The following is a 25,156-nucleotide window of genomic DNA, read 5'->3' as shown; positions in this document are numbered from 1 at the left end:
AATGATAGATTTTTGGATAAAGCTGTCCCCATGATTTAGCTATTTTATTAATCTTATTTGTCAAGTTTCCATTATTGGTGTGTGAAAAAAGTAAAATGCATTTATTAAAGGTTATACTTAAGCTCATAAATAAAATTTGATGTTAAAAAAAAAAAAAATTTAGTTCCTGTGTTTTAGTAAATTTAAACATTTTAGTTAAAAACAAAAAAGTTTAACGCCCTGAGTCGCTAGCCATTTATTTTCTAACGTTTTGAGTACAATTTTGTTCATTTTATAACGGTTTGAGTATAATTTTGTTAAAAAATTAGACATAAAAGGTTAAATTTTGGACTCAAAAAGACTCAGATGATTATAAAAAAAAAGTGTCTAGATACTCAGTGTGTTAAACATTTTGATTTTAAACTAAAATAGTTAAAAACACTAAAATAAAAAGGAGTCAAAACGGTAATTTACTAAAAACAAACCTTAATCTCTTAAATAACCTACCCTATCATTTCTCTCTCTTAAATATGGACTATTTTTTTCAATAATCGTTGTTCTACCTAGGGTTGTTCATGAGTCGAGGTAGGGCAAGCTCGGGCTCGGCTCGATTATAAACCGAGTTAGCTCGGCTCGGCTCAGATTTTAAGTCGAGCTGAAAATCTAAGCTCGGGCTCGGCTTGGTTTAGCTCGATTTTAAAAACAAAAATTAATACATAGCTCTCAAAATTCAGTATTCTAAAATATTATTCATTACTTCAAAATAACATATTCAAAATGAGTTCAACCTAATACATTACAAGCCAAGCCAAATCACGTTGAACGACCCAAAATAAGTTTTATATTTCAAGTAAATACAATATTTGTTTATTAGCACGACAATCAACCTTTAAATATGTCATAGTTATCAAAGTACAAGCTTAAATACATGTAAATAATAATCATTTTTTTTGTAATAAATTATATGTATATAAAAATAAAATATATTATAAGTAAAATAATTCGAGCTAAACCGAGCCGGCTCGGCTCACTTTCAAACCGAGCCATATCGAGCGAGATTTTTCCGAGCTAAATCCGAGCTAACTTCAAGCCGCAAGCTTTTTGGACAAAACTAATTCTACCATCTCTCAAAATCGGATGAACAAACAAAAGTTAAAAGAGATAAAACGAATACCACAAAGTGAAGACAAACAAATAGAGAATAAATGTGAATTAATTGTACAGGTAAACAATTAGGTTATTAAAAAAATATTTTCCTATATAAATGAATCGAACTAGAAGTCACCGTGTGTACTGGACTAGTCTCCCATCATTACTAGGTGTCGCCGAAACTAATGGGAGAATACAGGAATTAAACCAGGTCACTTAGAACATCAGGTCTCTCATTTACCACTCTACCACTAACTCATTAGCAGTTAAAAACTAACTTATAATTTGAACACACCATTTAGAGAAACTGAAGAAATTTGTTAATACAAACTTCTGAGTCATCAAATACCTTCTATTTCTGTCAAAAAGTACATTATTTCAATATTTTAAGCAAATCACACTCAAAAAGATTTTGAGTTTGTTTTAATTTCATTGCAAGGTATGTGACTTTTCCAACATCGGTTGTATAAACAACTAGTCTTTTGGGTTGAGTTCTCTTGTTTGATATGTAACATTGTTATCAGAGTGAGACTCGGAGTGGTGGCCTAGAAAGAGCCAGACGTGACCAACGTGGTCGGGACCAACAAGTTTCAGAGTGGTGGCCTGGAAAGAACCAGCCGTGCCCAACGAGGACGTTGGCCCTTAAAGATAGTCGATTGTTATGAAATAAAACCATTACAAAGTATGAGACTTATCTCGCATCGATTGTATGGACAACCGATATAGGCTTTATATTATTTTCTTAGAGCATTCACATCCAATCCATCAAATTATACATACATTCCACTAAAAAACAACTCCTATATCAATATATTTTCACTAAAAACAAATACTTTTTCTCTCTCCTTTCAATTAAATAATATTATCATTACATTTTTCTCTCACTTCCACTCACAACCACTTTCAAAATATATTAAAAAATTATAATAGATGAACAGTGTCCCCCCAAATATACAGATGAACAGTAACATATTCTCTCTCCTCTACTCACAACCACTTTTTATACCCTTTATAATATAAAAACTCCTCCTCACATAATTTGATGATTAGGATATGAATGCTTTTATAGAGCATTTACACCAAGATATTGTTAAAATAATAATCCTATATTACTTAAATGTTAAAACTATTTCTCCTTGTCAAGCCACTTACGAGCATTCATATTCAACCTTCCCAATTATTTAAGAGTTTATATTTTATGAAAAGCGGTTATAGATGATTGTAAGTGGTTGTGAGTAAAGAAAATAACTGTTTATCTGTAAATTGAAGAAGACAATGTTTATGTTTTATATTTTTTTAAAATAAGTAGAAAGTGGTTATTAGTGGAATGGAGAATAAAACGATAAAAATATTAAAAAGTATTATTTAATTGAAAAAGAAAAGAAAAAAATAGTGATTTTTAGTTTAATACTAGAGTAAAAAAAGGAGATGTTAGATCTGAATGCTCTAACAAGCCACATTCACAATAATCCTATATTACTTAACCCGAACAACTTTAATAAATACTTAACCTAAAATGCTTAAACAGCATTATTATGTTCATCAAAATAACAAAGGTCCCGATGAATACAGATTTAATTAACCTTTAACTTAAGATGGAAAACAGCTCATGGACTGTTTATTCGTACGACAGAAAAGCCTTTAGTTCAAATGTATAAGACAATGGAAAATGTAAAAATATAAAAGAGTAGACTAGCATTAATTTTATATATTGGTATTGCAATTATGTATCTGATCTACCACATCTGTGCACATTTCCCCGATGATGATAAATCCAGGAGCACCTGCAAAAGGACCAAAACAAGAGAAAGAACAAGTAGAAAAATGGTATTTGACTTGCTAGAAACACCAAAAATGGAAATATGACCAATCAGATCTATGCAAAAATCTAACAACATGAACTGAAAATGACATCTTGTAAAATCAGAACCAAATGTTTCAACAAATGGTGTAGAGCTCCCTTCAATCCAAAACAGGATCAAGAGGAGGGTAATAAAGCTCCTGGTGTATGCAAGCCACAAAGTCTATACAAACACATAGATAGGACTTTGAGGGATCCATAAACCAGCAGCTCTATCTTCCCACTCGGATCTTCTATTGGACTTCAAGGAGCTCTACTTCATCATAAAAACACAAATATACCCACTTACATGGATGACGTAAGCCCTATATCCACCCGCTAGTTTTTCCAAACAAACCTGTGAATAAGATTTGTCTTAGAAAAAACCGAACAGGAGGAACCTTAATGTTGCTGAAAACCCTAGAGAGCAAAACTGGAGGAGTGAGAAAGTATTAGGTATGGACTATGGAGTGAGATGGGTGGATAGTATATAAAAAGAATTTATGGATGGTGAAGACTGAAGACTGACTTTTACTTTTTCTAACAGGTAATCTAATAAATCTGAATTTTCATCTGTCAATCACCACTGAAAAGTCTAGAGGAGTGGAGCGCTCTTGTTTGTTTAAATTTAATGCGTTTGTCTACCCACCCCACCTCACTATTTTAAACCATTTTGCTTCGAGATTAACGTTATCAATAATAATTTTGTATGGTTTTATTTTTTTTAGACAGCAAACAAGTTCTTATTCACCACCAAATTTACAGAATTATGCTTAGGTCAGAGGGTGTGGAGACGCTACCCCCGCCAGTTCACACTCTATAGCGCCTCGGGGCGCTATCCACCCACACTTTGAAATTTAACTGGGGGTGCCATTGATGGTTTACCAACATGGTAACGGGCTCCAAACGCGTTGAACGAGGTGAATTGGTCAAATTTGACTGTTGTCAAACGGTCGATTATTAAAAAAAAACCCTTTTTTTATTCTATTATATATATAAACCTATCCTAAACTAAATAACTCACCAATCACAACCAAAACACACACCAATCACAACTAAAACACAGACCAATCACAACTAAAAAATGTCTTCTTTGAGCTCCTCATCTGACGGTGTTTTTGACGATATGGTTATCGCCATGATGCAGGAGGCGATAAATTATTTGCAAGAAGAAGCCGAATCCTCTACGTCGCGTACCAGACAACCGCCTCTTGAACGGAATCGGTTAGGTGCTCATGAACGTCTAATGCAAGATTATTTTTGTGAAAATCAGTTGTACGATGATGGTCAATTTAAGCGTAGGTTTCGTATGAGCCGACGACTATTTATTAAAATTTCTAATGATCTTGCGGGCGAATTCCTTTTTTTTCACGCAAAGAGTAAGTGCAAGTCGCAAGTTGGTTTCTCTGGACTATAAAAGTGTACAGCAGCAATTAGGCAACTAGCATACGGCACAGCGTGTGATGCGTGGGATGAATATTTAAGGATGTCGTCAAGAATGTGTCGTGCGTCTCTTGAAAATTTTTGTGAAGGTAATTTTAATTAAAACTATTATTTATTATTTTTATTTACATCGTTATTATTTTTTAATTAACACTAATTTGTTAGGTGTTATCTCTCTGTACGGGAGACGATATTTGAGGATGCCAACCGCAGCTGACGTTCCACTTCTATACGAGGCCCATCAGCGCATACACGGGTTTCCTGGAATGTTGGGTAGTCTTGATTGCACGCACTGGGAATGGGGCGGCATGTCCAACCGCTTGGAAAGGGCAACATCATCGTGGTGACCACGATGGTCCTACCCTAATATTACAAGCGGTCGCTTCTCAAGATTTTTGGATTTGGCATGCGTACTTTGGCATGGTTGGTGCGAACAATGACATTGCAGTTTTAATGTCCTCGAATCTATTCGATGATGTCATAGACGGGGTTGCACCAGATACTTCATTTTATGCAAACGACGTGTAGTATAAGTATGGCTACTATCTCACAGACGGTATTTATCCCGAGTGGGCGACGTTGGTAAAAACTCTTTCGTGTCCAGATGACGAAAAAAATTGTATTTCAACAAAAAACCAGATTCAGCAAGAAAAGATATCGAGCGAGCTTTCGGTGTGTTTAAAAAAAGATGGTCTATCCTCGCCCAGCCGTCGAGGATACTTGAAAAAAGTAAAATGAGAAACGTCATGTATACGTGTATCATTTTGTATAACATAATATTGGAGGACTCGGGTAAAGCGTTTTGTGGAGAAAGCTATGATGAAAGTAACCAACCGACGAACCCAATACTAACATACACTGAGAAAGAAGATATCCGAGCGAAGATACGGGCTAGGCACACACACCATAACCTTCGAGCCGATCTGACCGAGCACCTACGGTTTTATCGTGAACAAGGAGGAGTCGACAAAGACGACGAGTTATAAATTAGAGAAAAATGCCCGGATAGTCCCTGTGGTTTCGCCTTTTTTCACCTATAGTCCCCAACTTTCTAAAACTACCTGAATAGTCCCCAAGTTTTCATTTTTTGTTCCCGGATAGTCCCTGGGTCTAACTTCAGTTATTTTTCTCTGTTAAAATGATGTGAAATGACAAAAATACCCTTTCCTTAAAAGGCCAAACCATAGGGACTATCCGGGCATCTTCTCCATTTTTATTTACAAAACTCCACCCACCTCTCTGCCACCGCCACCCACCATCACCCTCCTCCATCCTCCACCACCCTCCACCCTCCACCATCACTCTCCATCTCCACCCAATTTGAGAAGTTAAGGGGTTTAAAGAATGAGGAGTTGAGGGGTTTACCGTAACGTTTCGTCGGAAAGAGAAGCACCACCGCCGTTGCTACCGTCGTCGGCTCCTTCCACGGTGGTGTTACCGGAAAAATGAGCGGTACCCCTTCTCTCTCTGTTCTCTGATCTCTGATCTCCGACTCTCTCTTCGATATCTCTCTACCTCTGCTATGAAACCACGCCGCCCGATATCACAACGTCGCCGCCGTCTTCGCACCGCCCCCTCTCATTCTTTCTGATGTCTCTCTCCATCTGCTGTTCCTACGTCGTGCGCCGCCACCACCAATGATGGTGGTGGCCGGCTAGGGTTTGATAAGAAATTGGGGAAGATGTTCAAATTCGTATTCCGTTGATTCTAATATTGCAAAATTTTGCAGGAGAGGAATTCAAATTCTAGACACGATGGAAGAATAGATATGGAAGATGAACAACAAAACGGTATGCAAGAGGGTGACGGTGATATGGATCAGTTGAGTGGAGCTGAATATGACATGTCTGATTAACATTTATAAATGAAGATGATAAACAACTGTTTGGAATCAGATTAAGGTTAAGTGGGTTTTTAGAAGGGAAGAAAACAGAAGGGTAGGACAAAACGGCTACAGTGATTTGGAAGTGGATTAAGGTTGTTTAACCAGTTTGTTGTGTTGGTAGGTGTACATTGTTAAGCAGGTACTTCTGTAGAGGGATGGTGATGGCTGTGTTAACCATTTTCAGATGGTGGCAAAGAGGTGGGTGGAGATGGAGAGTGATGGTGGAGGGTGGAGGAGGGTGATGGTGGGTGGTGGTGGTGGCAAAGAGGTGGGTGGGGTTTTATAAATAAAAATGAAGAAGATGCCCAGATAGTCCCTATGGTTTGGCCTTTTAAGGAAAGGGTATTTTTGTCATTTCAAATCATTTTAACAGAGAAAAATAACTGAAGTTAGACCCAGGGACTATCCGGGAACAAAAAATGAAAACTTGGGGACTATTCAGGTAGTTTTAGAAAGTTGGGGACTATAGGTGAAAAAAGGCGAAACCACAGGGACTATCCGGGCATTTTTCTCTATAAATTATTAATGACTTTGTAATTTTTTTATTTTTTTAATGAAATTATGTTTTTTTTTAATTTTCTAGCTATTAAAATTATCATTTAATTTAAAAAAATAAATATTTAAATAAATAAATAATTAGGTAAGCGTGACGGGGGCTCCATCCACACCCTGCAAATTAAAGGGGGCATAATAAAGCCCCCAGGCTGACATGGCGCCACGTGGATCCTACATGGCCTGATAAAGCCCATAAGGGGCTCCAACCACACCCTTTAGCCTTACAAGATGATAAACACAAATTGCACACCCTACTATTTCATTCACATATTAATACAATCATATTATTCCAAGCATGTGAACTTCACCCAGTTGCTCTATTTGGTGTTGTTACGCTTCGCCCAATGTTTTTTTTCATCAATTTCTTTGTCAAAATTAACGACAAACAAGTTTGATATTACAATGTTAATTTACTTATACAAATAACAAATTACAAAGAAATGACAGGTAAACGAGCTTGCCGAAGAAGATTAGATCATTGCATGCCTTCTATATCGCCTAACATGCCACCAAAATAGTCATTTGTATAATTTGTTTTTGAGAATGCCAAATTTTTGTATAGTGTATGGAGATCATTCATATTAAACGCATAGATTTAGGGCATGTTGCAGCACACGCAAACCTTGTGCCATGTAACTGCAGCAACATAACAGGAGATGAAAAGATGATCCGAGTCCTCGTTACGCTCACCAGAAATTCTGCATAGTGTTGATGAGTGACGGATGTTGCGTTTGTGTAAGCCATTAAGAGTGAGCAGCCTGTCTTGAAACCCACGCCATCCGAAACGTTCGGTTTTTTCAGTATTCATTTTACCCAGTCAAACGGGGAAGAAAGGTATCAAATACCTCGAGAAGAGGTTACGGCGAGATGCAACAGAAAAGGCATCGTCCGCACCCGGTTCCCATACCCATTTGTCGGTACCCGCTGTTATCATTGTGTCGTAGACGAGTGCATTAAGCTGATTCAGTTGGTCTCTTTTAATGCTAGATACTGGTGTCCGTTTCCAAACCCATCATGTCAACCGAGATGCTACAGTGGCGATTTTTGTTGTTCCAAAAGAAACAGATCTATAAATTTGTCTTGTAGGAGACAATTTCCAGCCAAGAAATCTATCCAAAACCGAACCGAAGTACCTTTTTTACCTCTCCTTTGACCAAGATCCCATGTTGCACATTGAGATCGTTGACTCCTTTTCCAGTTTATATATCCCATTCCAAACACCAGTTATACCTGCTCGAATCAGTAGACATGACCAAGCTAAATCATTATAATGAATGGTTGCGATCGACCTTCGCCATAAGCTCCCCTCTTCTTGTTTAAAACTCCACCACCATTTTAAGAGGAGACTTACATTCATATCCCTTGATGAACCCAACCCGAGCCCTCCTTTTTCAATCGGTCTGATGGCTCTTTCCCAACAAACCTATGTCATCTTTGGTTTCTCCTCATCAATGTCACACCCCAACCGATGGCCGAATCATCAGAGTGAGACGAAATAGATTGCTCATCACGCATAATACTATTTTGCAACAATAATTAATTCAAAATCGATTTTCATTAATAAACATAAATTGTCAATACAACGAAAGAAGTACAAGTACAATATGGAAAATTAAAAAAATACAACAACAATAACATAACAAAACATATTCAAATCTAGTATCTTAAGCGTGTTTCTAGTCATCCCTACTAGATTCATCATGGCATCAACATCAACCTGTAACATGTTTAAAATAAAGGTTCGATGCAAAAGCATTGGCGAGTACACAAGTTTGTAATAATATAGCATAAGTATAAAAACATCTTCTTGAATCCATATGGTAATTGTATACAAGGTAAACTAGCATGCGATACTAAATGTCAAACCCAAGTGTCCACAAGAATTAAGTGTCCCTCGCCACAAAAGTAACGAGACTAGTTTATGAATAAAAGACTTAACAAGACCCCAACGGGCGGCGTGCTACTCCTATAACGCTATATATGTTAAGTTCGGGCTAGCTAAGTTAATGACATGAAACAAAGTATGAATCTAGCATGAACTTAAGTATGACAAGTAGCATGTATACAGATTGAGCATAAAAGCATGTTTAAGTGTGCATTTGTGAGTTTTGTATATTAACATGTTACAACCCAAAGTGTTTTAAAAGTAAACGGGTTGAGTGTACTCACGGTTTTGCAAGCTTCCACTTGTAAATCCGTGAAGAGTTGTTGGTTTGGAGGAGAACACTGATTTCTTCTACACAAGGAAACATAGGTGTGTGAGTATTCAGATAATAACGGAGGATTAGGATTTGGAATTTAAATATACGAAAGTAAGTATACAAGAAAATAAACATCTAGTACTTAATACTCGTTTTTGACACTATAAAACCCGTATGGGTTAGAATGATTTCATGGGTTTAAATGCCCATTAGAATCGTAACGAGAAACTAAGTATTTAGATGACGTAACTTAGTACCTTGACGAATAATCATTTGATTATCATCAAGGGTTCGGTTATTATGTATATTATATATATATTCTATATAGTGTATTGTATAATTATATTCCAACAAGTATTTCAAGGATTTCATATAAGTCATGCATGGAGGTAGGAGGATAATCCTTCTTTTAAGACCTCCTTTGTAGATTCACCAATGCACAAGTTGTTACAAGAACAACAAGGATGGTCATGAATATAATAAAAATGAAAATGAAAATGAATTGAACTAACTACTCAAGGGACAAATCATCAAGTGAGGTGGTGGATTGAAGGTAGGAAACCAAGGCTTCCAAATAATCACACACATCCAACACAAGTCTTATTTCAAGAATAAGCTTGGTGGATACAACACTTGTAGGTTAAAACCCTTACAAAACAGAAAATTTGGAGTGATATAACATCTCCGATTTTATATGAAACAACCTTGTTTAGGCTCACTAATCATAGGCTTGATTAGAAGCATAAGAACATAGGTTTGTTGAAGAAAAACACAAGTTTAAAGAATGTTTTATAAAGTTTTCTTCAAAAACAGAAAGTTGGACCTCAATATGGTGATGTTCCACCTTGGTTTTCCATGGAAAACTTGTGGAAACACTTCTAGAAGTGTTCCATACTTTGTTGAGTAAGAATAAGTGAAGAAAGGTAGAAGAAAGGTGAGATTGAACTCACTTTTGCACTTAGAAGTTTCTGACTTTAAACTGAGATTTGCTACTGATTTAGAGTGATTTGAGAGTGAGAATGAGGTGTTTTTAAAATGGAAGAAGTGTGGGAATGAGCTAGGTTTTATAGTTGAGGTTAGGTTGAGTTAGGTGGTAAATAAATGCAAGAAACACAACTTAACAAACACAATATTAACCAATGCAAGGGCTGTTAACAACAATCTGTGAATCCAACTCCCTGGCAAGGCGCGGGAGAGAAGGGGTGGGGGCTGTGAGCCACCTTTTCCGAGGTATTAGTTTGATTTTTGTCATGTTTAGTCCCTATAGTTTCATATATGTTGTGTTTCGAGGTGTTTTAAGTATAAAAGGCATATTATAAGGTGGTTTTATGTAACTTTAACATATGAATAAGCATGAATAATCATTGTAATGATTAAAGATGTATAAACATGGATGAAAGCGTATAAGTTAAGTATGCAAGACACGTATTTGCAAGTTTGTTACACGATTACAAGAATCACGAATAATGTATTACATGTATAACGAATTTAACGTATAAGCATGCACAAATTAAATAAGACAAAATTTGTATGAAATAACGAATTTTATTATGATCCAACTCTCAGATTTTACAATGATGCAACGAAAAGACGATTACAAGGAATACAAGCTTTTAAAAATAAAAATACAAGACAACCTTTCTAATTAAGGAAAGTTACAAAAAGCCGGGCGTTACAATCTCCCATCCTTTAGGAAATTTCGTCCCGAAATTTAGGAAGATGCAATGAACATGTGCGGATACTTGGTCTTCATATCACTTTCGAGTTCCCAAGTAAACTCAGTGCCATGTTTTCCTTCCCATCGAATCTTGACAATAGGAATTCGACTGCGCCTCAATTGCTTGACTCCTCGGTCCATGATCTCGAAAGGTTTCTCCACGAAGTGTAATGTCTCGTTGATTTGAAGATCTTCAAGTGGAACTTGAAGTCCTTCTTCAGCTAGACATTTCTTCAAGTTTGAGACGTGAAAGACAGGATGAACGTTGTTGAGTTCTTTAGGTAGGTCCAGTCGATACGCAACCTTGCCAATCCTTTCGAGAATCTTGAAAGGACCTACGTAGCGAGGTGCGAGTTTTCCTTTCTTACCAAAACGAACCCCACCCTTCCAAGGGGATACCCTGAGAAGTACAAAGTCACCTATCTCGAATTCCAAAGGTTTGCGACGCTTGTCAGCGTAACTCTTTTGTCGGCTTCGGGCTTTCAGCAAGTTGTCTCGAACCTATAAAATCTCGTTCGTCGTCTCTTGTATAAGCTCGGGACTGATGTGTGCAAAATGCAACGTATAAATTACATCAACTGAGGCATAAAACCAACCCTTTTTAGTATTAATGTTGGAAAAAGCGTGTTTCTTTCTTCCTTTTAAATTTACAGGACTAAAGGAGGTTAAATGAACAAAAGGAACAAATAAGCAGCCAAAACCAACATAAATAAAAGAAGAAGGAATAACGTGACATGCCCGACCCCTCGGCAGCATTCCCAAAGAAAAAAAAAAGAAGACAGAAACTGACCACGGGGCCATGCCCATCTGGGCATGGGGCGTGGTCTGTGACAACTGTCAAATTTGCATGTATCCGTACAATTATTAAACAGTAATTAGTGCTTAATGACTGTGCTGATTTATGATTTATGACATGAATACTATCTGATTACTGTTATCATATGTACATGTGCATCATATATTGCAAATGTCATATCATTATTGCATGCAACACTTTATTTATTCAAATGATGCACGAAACAAAGATAGCACAGTTATCAGACAAATCAGAAAAATGCTGACGGAGTTCAGTACATAGACAGACATGGTATTGAGAAATAGAATTAGCTAGAGACCAAGGGTTACACTAGTATAGTGTGTAGGGAAGTAAGGATCACAAAACTGTCTTCCTAGTGATAGTTTAAGTGCCAGAAAGTGCCTAAAACTCACAAAAACTGTAGAATTCAGCAAAATTCAGCATTTAAACAACTTAATATCATGCAGAAATATGGTTAAATGGTCCAGAATACTTTCCTAATTGTCGGGAATCAAAACTGTCACAAAAAGTAACATAAAGCACACTAAACTGCATAGTTTAGCACCCTAACGAACCGGTAACCAACAGGACACTACCTGAAACACCAAATTTTCACTAGAAGCATTGTTTTAACATTACCAAGCTAGTTATGATCCCCGAACACCATAACACACTATATAAACATCTAGTAACTAATCACCTAACTAATATACTAAGATTTCAACTAACCAAACTAACTAAGAGTTGCAACCTAGTCTAGACCCCCCACCTATTCTCGGCCAACTTGTGGCCCCCACATGTGATCTTATTTGTTTATAAAATTGGATCATGTCTCCACTTTCAAGACATAATACACATTAGATTTTCATGTGTTGAAGTATTATAAGAACAACCTAAGGATCATAACCTCTCATTTCTTCACAAACTCAACACCCTCACTCTTCTTCTCTCTCCCTCTTTGCTCACGGCCGAGAGCACCCCCAAGCACCACCATCATCATCAATCATTCTTCATCCAATCCACACATATACAAAGGTGTAAGAAGGTGTATAAGTAAGCTAGGAACCCTTGGAAGTTGAAGGACCTCTCATACAAGCTTTTATCCACCTCTCTTTCATCTTGTGATCATCCCTAGCCTTGAGCTAGTAGTAAGATCATCTACACTCTATTTTACATCTTCTTAAATTGGTTAAAAGATGGTATAAGTTGTTAATCTTGAAGAACACTATGAATCTTGAACATGAAACTTAAACATAAGACTAAAATCATAAGAAATGATGTTGTTTAAGTGTTGTTATGCTTGTTGATTGTTGATTGCTCATGTTATTGATGTTAATCATCATGTGATCTTGCTAGATGGTGATTAAAGACATAATCTAGCAAGATGAGAGGATGATTATGTTGTAGATCAATAGATCATCCTTGTGTAAATCATGAACTTGAAGTGTAAATTGTTATTCTTGTAAAATGATGATCAAAGTAAGTGTAAAGTATTGTAAATCTATGATTTCAAGAATGATTTTTCAAGAAACCAAGTTAAAAATACAAGATTTACATAAGCTTGGTTCTTAAAGAAATTAACCATATTTTTGGTGGTTAATCAAGTGTAGAATACATATTTAACAAGAAAAACTCAAGAAGAAATATTTTTAGAAAATTTATTTACAAGTTGTAAAGAACTAACTTCTTCAATAATGATGTTTTTAAATAAATAACCACACTTTAAAGGGTAACTAAGCCCACTAAACACACTAGTAAGTTACTACAAATTTTTGTAAACTTTCAAGTTCATAAAGTAGTAATTTATGCTTGATTTTGGCAAATTGGTAAGTGTTGATTGGTTTATTGTTGATTATGTTGATTTACAAAAGAAAATGATATGCTTTAAAAGCATGGAAACCTCCATTTTTAGGGGAAACTATGGCAAATTTTTTCTAAAAATTAATCACTTAGAAAAATATTTTTAAACAAATATTTCCAAGTATATTTTAAACCATGAACTTTTATATAAAGTTTGCCATGATTTTTGTTATAAAAATTATAAATATTGGAGGTTGGTTTTTGTAAATAAAAGTGACTAAATATGTATTTAGGAAATATATATTTAGAAGTCACCATGTGTGTGATTATTTGTATATTATGTGTATTAGTTATATTATTAGGACTTGAAATAATATAACTCACCAAAATACCAAGAAAATTACAATCCAAAATATTACCAAAATTCCAAGAATATAAATATATAATTTGTACACAAAATATTGGACAACCGAGCAAGGAATATAACTCACATAAATATTCCGGAATTTAATTCATAAGTATATTTTGATAAATGGTATTTTGGACACCAAGAGAACAAAAATATGATTTATACAATTACTACAAAGATATATCATAATTTTTACAAGAAGAAAATATATTAATTTTTGGTAAATAAAAATATATATTTTTCTTGGAAATATTAGAAGATATATTATTTTTGGGAAAAAATATATATTTTCTTAAATAAACAAGAAATACATTATTTTTGGGTGAAAAATAAGTTTATATATATTTTCTACATTAGACTTGAAAATATATTATTTTTGAGACTTATATGAAGTTTATAAATATTTTTGCCAAGGGAAAAATTTTACGTAATTTTTCTATGTAATATTTCTTAAAATATATGTTTTGGGAATATATATTGATGTATTTTTATATTATTCTGGAAAAGTTAACACAAAAATTAAGTATGAGATAATAAACGCAATAAAATACATATTCTCGTACGTATAAATATACACCGGAATACGCCATCCGATACTTGGAAAAAATATACAAGTATAAGAATACGAATATAAATACACCCATCCTTGGGAAGTTTTTACATGTACAAATACATAGATTGTGTCAAGTTAGAATATATATTTTAACTAATACTCCAAAAATTAAATAAATATAAATTAAGTTAAAATATTTATTATTTTAACAAATAATTATATAACTTGGAATAATATTAAGGACACAAAGAAACGTAACTCAAAGACACTAATTAATACTAAGTCAAGGCACGGCCCGCTCGTATAATAAACCGTAGTACGTTTGTAGGGAGTCGTGTGAACGAGTATCAGCTGTGTGTTACGTCGGATTGAATTGAAGAATGCAAAACTGTGAGTTCATGTCCCCCTTTTTCTTTAACTGTTTTTGGTTTATAACTTCGGGCATGAAGTACATGTTATAAATTGATTACAAATGTTTATACATGGTATGGTTAGCTAAGGAATGTACTGCTTGAACATGTGAGTGGTGGGTATAACGCTTAAGACCATTAATCAGGACCGAGGGACTTGAGTGATAGATCTATTTGGGTGTAGCGAGCCCCACCCATGTGGACCGGGGTTTGGCCCATGAGGTGACTATGTCTTACAGCCGGAAGCCCGGTGCAAAATCTGCTAGGTTTGAGCCTTCCTGCATCACGTCACACATATTAATGGCCTTGCAAACCATTAACGATATGTTTCCTTGTTTGCTTTCATACCAGGGTTTAAAAATACATACTTACTTATAATGATTACAAAGTTTATTCGAGCTCACACACTAAACACATGAACTTGCTCAACTTTTTTTGATGTTTTTAAACTACATGTATTTCAGGAAGCTAAGTATGGATCTGGCGGGCGTTGAAGTTTTCAAGTCATGTCTATAATAAAAGATGTCATCCGATGTCAAAGGGATTTGGGTTATGTATTTTATCTTGGATAAGATACATAGCGCAAAACCTAGTTATTAGTGTCTTTTGTGAAGTCCTTATGGAATTTAAAACTTGCTGGTTTTGTATTTTGAACGCGAAGTCTGTGTTTTTGGATTTAAAACAAGGTTGCATGTAATGTTTTCAAAGCTATCTATGGTTGAACATCTTGGTTTTATCATGTAGTTGTTTGTTATGGTTGAATGCAATGATATTAAGCAAGTTACACATAATCACGCTTCCGCAAAAGTCAGGGTGTGACATGGTTAGACCCTGCACAACAAGACAAACTCTGCAGAAGCTTCTACGCCCACCACGGGGCCGTGCCCAGCTTTCCACGGGGCATGGTCAACTCTTAGATTTGCAGAATCTTGATAGTACAGGGAAGAGTTGACCACGGGGCCGTGCCGAGAAGACGCGGGGTCGTGTGGGGCCCTCTGCTGATAATTGCATTAAATGAATGAAGAGAAGAAGGATGGCCACGGATCGTGCCCACTGGACACAGGATCGTGGCTAGGGCTTTGTTCTTTCTATAAATAGGGGTGCTTGGTTCACTTCAAAGGCATCCCTTGGTAAACCACTTCTCTCCCACTTTGCCACCAATCCACCATCACTACAACACCAACACCAACACCCACCACCATCATCCATTTATCATCTTTAGAGTGTGTAGTAGTCTTGGGATCCAAGATTGATCGTAAGAGTTCTTGTCAATCAAAGGCCATGTTTGGCTAATCTCTTACATCACTTGGTGAAGACAAGTCTTTAATGTATTACTTTTGATTTTTAATCTTTCGGCACTTTTTAATTAGGTTTGTATTAATGACTTTAATAACTAGTTTCTTATGTTGAAAGTGAGTTTTCTTTACTATTTCTTCATGATGTCATTGATTTGCTCATTCGTGTCTTTACAGTTTATATAAAGCGCGTTAACACCTGGAAGGGGGTTAGGAGGGTGGTTTGGTAAAGTTCTTATCTCGTTTAGTGTATAGATCCTGCAAGGACTTGGTTCAAGCTTACTAGGACCTCCCTCAATGCCCAACGATATTGGATGGTGGGGGGTGCGAATAGCTTGAACCCCTCATATGTAAACTACTATTAATACTTTAACTTGGCTTCTTGGGATTGTATCCTTGCTGACTCAAACCACTTAGCCGAGGGTAACGTCACCTTCAAAAGAGGGGCCTACTACTTTTTTCAATAATAACTTACTTAATTGTCTTTCAATATTCCGACCCTTTGGGATTGTATCCCTGCTCACTCAAACCACTAGGTTGAGGGTAACGTCACCTTCAAAAGAGGGGCCTACTACTATAACTAAGATAATCTCTTAAAGAGTCCAAAAGTGCGAAAATCATCAAAGGATACATTAAAGATGATTTGGATCCAAGTGATTCTATCTTGTCTATTTGTCTTTCATTTTATTTATCTTTCCATTTTTAGTTTTATTTTCATCTTTCAAAACTTTTCTCAAAAAATTTAGATTGATTAGACGTTGACGATAAACCGGTATTAAAAACTCTTGTGTCCTTGGACGACCTCGGTATCTTACCAACACTATACTACGCTCGCGATGGGTGCACTTGCCCAAGTGTGTGTTTAGTGTTTGTAAATCATGTTTTATAAATTTAAAACTTGACTAATGCGTAAAATGTTCTCAAAATATTAATAAAATCATATCACGCTTAACGCACACCAGGACCGGTGATTTGAGCTTCTCCGATCTCATGCCAACAAATAGACGAACGACACTTACGACCATACAATGCCTCGAAAGGTGCCATTTGAATACTCACGTGATAACTGTTGTTGTACGAGAATTCGATCAAAGGTAAGTGCACATCCCAGTTGCCACCAAAATCGATTACGCATCAACGAAGCATATCCTCTAGAGTTTGGATAATACGCTTGGTTTGTCCGTCAGACTGAAGATGAAAAGCGGTGCTAAGGTTAAGAAGAGTACCCATGGAGGATTGAAAAGTTTGCCAAAAACGAGACGTAAAACAACCATCACGATCAGATATGATGCCAATGGGGATACCATGACGACAAATGATTTCATCCGTGTGGATACGAGCCAATCTCTCGACTTTGAAATCTTCACGAATGGGGAGAAAGTGGCGGATTTGGTCAATCGGTCAATGATCACCCAAATACTGTCATGACCAGACGAAGTACGAGGAAGCTTGGTGATAAAATCCATCGCTATGCTCTCCCATTTCCAGACAAGAATTTCTGGTTCTTCAAGCAAGCCAGAGGGACGTTGGTGTTCACCTTTAACCTTTGAACAAATGAGACATTTCGAAACGAAGGTGGCGATATCTTTCTTCATTCCAGGCCACCAATAGGACGTACGCATATCGTGGCACATCTTAGAAGCACCAGGGTGAATAGAATACCTCGATTTGTGTGCCTCCTTCATCAGAAAATCTCGAAGGTTATCATGATTAGGAATCCAAATGCAATTGAGATGATATAAAATACCATCGGATTTGGTTACAAGACTCTCTTCAGCACCACATTGCATCGCGTTGTAGAGGTTACCCTCATTAACAGACGCGTATTGAGCTTCATGAATACGGTTTTGAATATCGTTGACGAGTTGGAGACAACGAATACCCTTGACATGAGTTTTACGACTAAGCGCGTCGACTACTACACTCACCTTACTTGGATGGTAGCGAATTTCGCAGTCGTAGTCATCTAATAACTCTACCCAACGACGTTGACGCATGTGCAGTTCTTTTTTATTGAAGTTTTGCTAAAGGCTCTTATGGTCGGTGAAGACTACACACTTAGTACCATATAGGTAGTGTCGCCATATCTTCAAGGCAAAAACAACTGCGCCAAGTTCAAGGTCGTGCGTAGTGTAGTTTTCTCATGTATTTTGAGTTGCCTTGACGCGTAAGCGATAACCTTGTCTTGTTGCATAAGGACACAACCAAGGCCAAGGTTTGAAGCATCGCAATACACGACAAAGTCGTCGTTACCATCAGGAAGTGCAAGGATAGGAGCGTTGCAAAGCATGTCCTTTAGCGTTTGGAAAGACTCCTCTTGTTTAGGACCCCAAACAAAAGGTTTCTCTTTTTGAGTCAAGGAGGTATGAGGAACCGTGATTTTCGAGAAGTTAGAAATGAAACGACGATAATAACCAGCTTGTTGGTCCCAGTTTGGACTTAAAAGCTTCTTCTCACGTAATATGGCAAGTGATTTCAATAGATGTGAAAATAGTGTGCGGAAATAGAAACCAGACTTTCAAGAAACAAGACCTACATAATTTTCAAGTTTATATCACTTTGAAACAAATTGGTTTACAAGGTGATTGTAAGATTATTATCTATTACAAATGAATACTTGAATTTCGAGGGTGAAAGGACAATGGAGTTTGTAGCATGTATTGAATGCTAAGCTTAACTCATTATTCTCTGCTTGATGAGCCTTCTATTTATAGACGGCTGAATACATGAATAAACATTTGTTTATTCATGCATTATTCCCTGCATAAAGTAGCTTCTTGACATATTCATTGAATCCAATTATCAAGTGGCCTTTGTCATCATGATATCCAATAATGTCAACTTGCTTCGGTTATTATGGCAGGATAGAGCTGATTTTTAGATAAGTGGGGCATTCATCAGAATTTTTGATGAACCACTTCATCAGAAATTCTGGTGAACAAATCATCAAAAAATCTGATGATCAGAATCGTCAGAAACTGATGATATTTCATCAGAAATATCATCAGATCCATCAGAAAGACCTTCTCTGATAATCTTCTTCAGCTCTTGATCAACTCATGATACTTTGAAGCAGATGTTGTTCTTTTCAGTTGTCCTATCCGATCTTCTTCTTCTTATTGTGATCTTCAGGACTGTTATCTTCTTCATAGATCAAGTTGAATCTGATTTTCTTCAATACTTACAAACAAAGTTTCCTAATAGTTTCCCCCTAAGTATTGTAAGAAAATGAACTATCTACATCAAACATAAACATACTTCAAATAATCCTTAAAAGAAAGTTCAAGCAACCAAATTTAGAAACATAAAACAGAATCAAACCAACCATTGTTCGAAATAAACAGAAATAAAGTATTGTTCTTAAATACAGAAATTTAAACTCATGATTTCTTCAATTGATCTTCACAGCACTTCTGTACTTGTCTCCTGGTTTCAGCCTTTTCTTGTGGTCAATTGCCTTTTGAGTTGTCTTGTAAAGTTCTTTGTACCATCCTCTGGCTTCTATCCATTTATCTATGTCATTTTCAATTGCCTTCCTCAGTTGTTCATTGTTCTTCCCCTTTTTCTTGAGCTGCTCTTGTTTCTCATTCATGCAATTCTTTATATATTTCAGAGTTTGATTAGAATACCTGTATATTTCACTGACTCTGAACAGAGCTTTCTCATCATAGGCATTTTTGAAAACCACACATATTTCTGGTTTGTCAAAAATAGCTCCAGTTCTTACTTTGTTGAGAGGAATTTTAGTTGGAATGGTGTTGTTAGGAGGAGGAGTTAGTACCTTTTTGCTATATTCAAAGTTTATACACAGATCAAAATCTGTCAGTGCAGCCCTCTGATATAACTTTTCTCCTGCTTTCTTGATACTGTCAAGAGCTCTTCTGATCACAACTGCAGAACTTCTGTCATTATCAATAAGCTGTTTCAACTTTACTAAACTCATTGGGTGAAGATCATCAGCCAGGTTTGCATCAGTAACAATTGTACCACTGTTATCTTTTCTGATCAGGGTGTATTTGTTCTGTCCACCAGTACCTAATATACCTCCTGCAACATTGATAGTGATGATCTTTTCAACAGAAACTATTGGATTTGTGACTGGTTTGTGAAACATTTCCAAATTTCCTCCATCTCTGAGTTCAACAATATTTTTGCTGAATGGAGAGAGTGGTCTTTCTAGTTTGTCTTCTTGTTTGTTCCAATATTGGTGCTTCAAGTGTTCTTCAGGGTACATAATTGTATGTAGATCATCTTTCAGCACTTCAAATTCTCTGAGTTTTCCATCTGAATCTTCTCCAATCACTTTTCTTGGTCTTTTTGAGGATGTTACTTCATGTTCCATTCTTCTCTTCTCTTTTGTATCCAACTTTATGTTGAATTTTGTTTCTCCTGTGATAGCTGTGGAAGATGATTGAACTGGAACAACTCCTTGCACTGACACCTTTGATGTGTCTGATTTTGGAATATTTGGAGGAGGACCCATGAGTAACTTTGGCTTGCTTGGAGGAGGACCCATGGGTAACTTCTGTTTTGATGTTGGAGTTTCTGCTTGTTTGGTTGGATCTTGTTGAGTGACTTCTGGTTGTTTGAATTTTTGTTGAGGAGTTTCTGGCTCTCCTGCTGGTTTTTCTTGTGGAATTGGAGCTTTTAGTTCATGAAAATCAACTTTTGCCAGTCTGGCAACATTGTACTGCAATCTCTTTACTAACGGATGAATATTAGCAAGAGTTTGAGTATTTATTTCTTCATTCTCTGAAGCTCCAGTTTATCTTGATTTTTTCTGTGCAGTCAATTCCACCACCAGCTTTTCAAAAGCCTCAGCCATGCTGCTGTTGTTGGCTCTGAGGAACTGAATTTCTTCAAGGATTCTTCCTGAACTTGAGCTTTCCCTGCACTTGCAACCTCAGCCATCTGTTTCTTGATTTCTTGCAGTTCTTTATGAGCTTTCTTGAATTCTGATGAGCTCTCTCTGTTTTCTGATGACTCTTGTAGTTTGTTCAGGGCTGCAGTGTTTTCTTCTGTTTGTTTCTGCACAGCTTTGACTGTTTCTGATAGAACTTTGATATCTAACTTTTGATTTCTGATCTCTTCCAGTATCAGATCAAGTTTTCCTTCTGTGGCTGTTTTCTCAGTACAAACAGCAGTTATGTCTTCAAGTTCCTTGTGTAGTTGCTCAGTTGACATAGATTGGTGTTCTTGGGTAATAGGAGGAACAACAGATGTTCTACCTTTAACACCAGCAGAAAACACATTCTCTGTTGTTCTGAGGTTAAGAGGATTGAAATATTCCATACCGTCTATACCCTCACCAGAAAATTGAAAATCATTCAAGTTCGGGTTTTCCTCATATCCTTGAACCTTTTCAGGTTCTCCATGAGTTGTTGAGAAACTCTTAATTTTCTCAACCAGGTATCCTTGATCAGTGGACTAATCTCCACCTGTTGCCACCACATTTTCCTCCTCAGAATCTGATTCAGAAAATGGGTCTTTAGTTCTACTCACATCTTGTCTTTCAAAAACAGTGCCATCAGAATCACTCTCAAAATTATGAACAATATTAAGTTTAGAGTGTTATGCACTTGTTTCTCCCATATGTGAGATTTCAGCATGATGTTCTTCTGCCACAGGATTCATATTTACATCTTCATCCGCTTGATGAGGTTCTGTGTCACACCCCCAAAATCCCACACGCGGAGTACCATCGTTTGGGAGCGTGACATGACCAGGATCAAGCCATCAATCATATCAAACATAGCATTTAATAATAATAAAAGTCATTAAAATAGTTCATCATGACATGATCGATGTTTCAAAACCAAGTATTGTTTAAGTAGCGGAAGCATTGTTGTAAACCCAAGTTAAAAATACTGAAATGTCATAAGTGTCTAACAAAGCAATACGATCCTTGTCCACAACGACCGGCTCCTCTTTGTGCAAGCTCCATGTACCTAACGATCTGCAAGGCATGCAACAGAATGATCAACAAACTAGTTGAGCGAGTTCACAGTAAGTAAGTGCGTAACAGTAAGTAATGGGTGGCTCTACTGGGCCGATAGTAAGTTGTATAGGTGGGGGCTTCCCATGTTATGTGACCACTAGACTATTCGTATCAACTACTCGTATCATCCCTGTTCTTCTTCCGAGAACAGTAGCGCGTATGGGGTGTACGTAGGTTTTACGCACGTATCCTTCACAACCGAGGATAGGAGACGCGGGGGTGTACGTGGGTTTCACGTACGTATCCTTTGTACCGAGGATAGAAGTAAGTAATGCGTACACGTAGGTTTTACGTGCGTGCCTGACATCCGAGGCAGTGATTGGCATATGACCACGTAGGTGTTATTCTAACCTACGGAACCGTCCTGACATCCGAGGATCATGGTAGGTGATAGTCTAGGAAAGCATATGTACGTTCTTAGTCAATGGTAACCTTTATCCCATTCCCACGACCCGGGAATCCCATGCCTTAGTAGGAGTGTGAACTCACCTGGGTTTGCTCGGCAGACAGTAAAATGCTCAAGTATACAAGTAAGGGATCAACCACGTCCTATCATGGTTACTTATGCAAGTTAGGTTCGTACTCAACTATTGCACGTATAAGCTACACGTATGTATACACATATAATCATGGCAAGAATTACGTATGCATGTGAACTGGTAAGAGCATAGCATTAACATTCATGTGCGATTTAGTGTCTAAGCCCGAAATACAAACAGCCCAAATATCCTGTCGGCCCAAACAGATAAGCAGTCCAATAACATAATAGTCATAAGATTGGGCTCGTGACAGTGTAGGCCCAAAACAGAGTACGTGCAGCTAGTCTCGAGTCGCAACGAGGAGGTCCCGAGTCGCAACGGGACTCGTAACGGTGATGTTCTCGAGTCGCAATCGGAGCTGGTCTCGAGTTGTTAAGGTCCGGTTACGAGTCGCAACGGGACTCGCAACCGTGGTTTCGGTTCATCATGGTCCGGTTACGAGTCGCAACTGGACTCGCAACCATGGTCTCGACTTGTGCTGTTGTGGTCTCGAGTGGGGTTCCGACTCGCAATGAGTGATACCGAGTCGCAACCGTGTGTGTAACTGGTTACCATAATTCCTGCAACAATCCTTCCGTGATTCTAGCAAACAACTTAGGCAGTTTCACAATTCAGATCAATCACAATCAATTTCCAAAACAATAGTTAATCAGCGATCATGAGCATTCATATCCACTAAGAACAGTGAAATCATCTTCAAGCAAACATGCAACCGGTTCATAATCAAACATATAGCAATCAGTTATATATTATTTGTTTGGTTTAAATCATGCAGACCTATCATTCACCCTAACCGATTAACACATACATGGATCGATTAGAATCAGAATTAACATCAGCCTACTATCCGATTATAATTCAGCACATCAACACACATCATCGAAAGCAATACATAGATCCAGTTTTGATTACTAGCATGAACCTTAATCGGTTGTGTAATAACATTCCTAGTAAACATACACAACATCAAACGATATACTAACCGAGATGAAAACAAGAATCGGGCCGAGAGCTTTAAGGATGGAGATGTGGTCGCCGGTTCCGAGAGAGAGAGAGAGAGAGCTTGTGTGTGTGTTGCTTTGTGGTTGCAAAGGTTGTAAAAACTAAAACCCTAAGATGTGTATGTGTACATATACGTAGAGTAGAGTGGGCCGAAGCCCCTCACTTGGGCCATGGTCTCGAGTCAAAGGGTGTGGGCCGCAAAAGTTGTGAGCTTCAATCTAATGTTCGGTTCACAAAACATAACATCTTAGACACGTAACACGTAACATTCATATAAATTAAATCTCGTAAAGCATAACATATTCACATACGGTTCACAAAGTAGGTCTAGAATTCGAGTTGTCACATTATCCCCAACTAATTGGAAATTTCGTCCCGAAATTTGGTATGCACTCACTGAGGAAGCTAGGTAAGTTATAGCATTCACTGGTTTTCCTGGGGTGTCACATCCTCCCCCCGTTGATCTGGAATTTCGTCCCGAAATACCGAAGTAGTAGCTTCAGCCTCAGTAGTGGTAGCATTAGTTTCGAATAACTGGGGGTACTTTTCTTTCATCCTGTCTTCGCGTTCCCAGGTGTACTCTGGACCACGTTTGGAGTTCCAACGAACTCGAACAAGAGGGATTCTCTTGTTTTTGAGGACCTTCACATCCCGGTCCGTGATTTCTACTGGTTCCTCGACGAACTGCAACCGCTCGTCGATAGTGAGTTCCTTAAAAGGAATGATGAGGGTTTCATCCGATAAGCACTTCTTTAGGTTTGACACATGAAAGACATTGTGAACTGCTCCGAGTTCAGCTGGTAGTTTCAGCTTGTAGGCTACTTTTCCAATCTTTTCGATGATTTCGAATGGTCCGACGTACCGCGGATTCAGTTTGCCCCTTTTGCCAAAACGTACCACACCCTTCCAGGGTGAAACTTTCAATAATACCCGGTCTCCGACCTGAAATTCCAAAGGCTTTCTACGCTTGTCCGCGTAGGCTTTCTGACGGTCGCGTGCTGCCGCCATGCGTTGTCGTATCTGTGCTATCTTTTCTGTGGCGTCCACTACAATCTCTGGACCCGTAATCTGACTATCCCCCACCTCTGCCCAACAGAGAGGTGACCGGCATTTACGTCCGTATAATGCCTCGAATGGAGCGGCTTGAATGCTGGTATGGTAACTGTTATTGTACGAAAACTCCACCAATGGGAGGTGCTTTTCCCAGCCGTTGCCGAAATCGATAACGCATGCCCTAAGCATGTCTTCAAGTGTTTGGATCGTTCGCTCAGACTGCCCATCCGTCTGAGGATGATATGCTGTGCTCATGTCTAATCGTGAGCCGAAAGATTTGTGCATTGCTTGCCAAAGCTCTGACGTGAATCGTGCATCGCGATCCGAAATAATAGAGATGGGCACTCCGTGCCTCGAAACAACTTCTTTAAGATAGACGTCTGCGAGAGTGGAGAACTTGTCCGTTTCCTTAATCGGTAGAAAGTGTGCAGACTTGGTGAGTCGATCAACTATGACCCATATTGTATCGTTCCCACGCTGAGATCTAGGTAAGCCTGTAACAAAATCCATGGAAATTTCTTCCCATTTCCAT

The 25,156-nt window shown here is 37.5% G+C and overlaps 1 long non-coding RNA gene across 1 annotated transcript; it reads right to left on the bottom strand.

Moving 5' to 3' along the window:
* Positions 1–2,683: 2,683 nt before the first annotated feature.
* Positions 2,684–3,572, bottom strand: LOC110940840. The gene is made up of 2 exons (XR_002593570.2): positions 3,279–3,572; positions 2,684–2,912 (listed from the first exon to the last, which is right to left on the bottom strand). It is a non-coding gene; the product is annotated as an uncharacterized LOC110940840 (long non-coding RNA).
* Between the last annotated feature and the right edge of the window lie 21,584 nt (positions 3,573–25,156).

Source organism: Helianthus annuus, chromosome 5 (genome assembly GCF_002127325.2).
Source record: "Helianthus annuus cultivar XRQ/B chromosome 5, HanXRQr2.0-SUNRISE, whole genome shotgun sequence".
Lineage (NCBI taxonomy): Eukaryota > Viridiplantae > Streptophyta > Magnoliopsida > Asterales > Asteraceae > Helianthus > Helianthus annuus.
This window is presented reverse-complemented; position numbering and strand designations above follow the sequence as displayed.